Raw genomic sequence first — 1226 nt, 5'->3', positions numbered from 1 at the left:
TCCAGTTAGAGGTATCCTCAAAGGATTAGGCTAGACTCAGTAAGCAGAGCGTGAGAAAAATAAGCCTTGGGCAAATTATATATTGAAGGAAAAGATATGAAACAAGGCAACTGTGGGATATTGGCGTATGTCTATTAAACTCTCCGGAAGTGAGTTTTGATCTACTTAACATCAATTTATTGAAAAGGAGAGGTTTTGTCAATGACCTAGAAGGAAGTGTAAAGTTGTGAGCGTGGGGACCGTCCCTGTTGTGTACCACACCTGTGACAGTTCTAGTTAGAACTAGTTCTAGGACCCTTATTTCTCTTTTAGGAAAGAGGCCAGAGATTGCGTTTCCCCAAATAACAGCCACAGCCAACAAGTGGACAGTGCTTACCAAGTACATTAGCATTTCACTTCAGTCACCTGTAAGATAAGAAAGCCATTATCACACAGTCCACAAACTCTCAGAGATAAGAGCAGTGCAAGTGACAGGCTCAAGGTCATACAGCCAGTCAGTGCCAGAACCCAGCCTGGCTCCTGCACCCCCTGCCGGGAAGCCTGAGTTCTCATTCCCTGCACGTGTGCTAGCACTCATTGGAGACTTCTCAGTTCCTCTCTTCCTGCACCACCCTTGCTTCTGGTCAAACAAGGATCTTCCGGAATTCCAGCCTTGTTCCTGTCAGTCTCCACTCCTTGTCAACAAGATCAGAGAGTACAGGAAGGACGGGAGCCGTACCTTCGGCGACAAGATGAGTATCTTGTGAGTTACTACACATTAACCCCGGCAAAGACGTACTTATCAGTGCCGCAGCTAATCTTCTTTGTGAACGCCTTTATTACAAGCTTGGGTTAAGGTCATTTTTAAGAGCATTTACTCTGAACAGTCAGAGAGGAAACAGCTGGCTTTCGTGGATGCAAATACTCATTTTATTTAAAAACAACAACAACAACAACAAAAAAGAACAACAAAAAAACCCACCCTACATTTTATGACGTACAAATCTAAACAATTTCAGATGATTCACTTCTGAAAGCCTTCCACCCACCCACCACGCGGTCACTCAAGCTCTCGCCTTTTCCCTAGCCGCCACAAGGGGGCAGCGGCGGCCGCCGAGTCGGCGCAGGCACGGCTGCTCGGCCGTCGCTTGCTCTCGTCTGGCACGCGGCTCTCGGCAATGGATTAGCTCCGCTGGGGACGTGGGCGCTCGGGGCCCCGCCCCCGGCCGGCGGCGGCCCGGGAGCTG

Source organism: Mus pahari, chromosome 11 (assembly GCF_900095145.1).
Source record: "Mus pahari chromosome 11, PAHARI_EIJ_v1.1, whole genome shotgun sequence".
Lineage (NCBI taxonomy): Eukaryota > Metazoa > Chordata > Mammalia > Rodentia > Muridae > Mus > Mus pahari.
Note: the sequence above shows the minus strand (reverse complement) of the source record.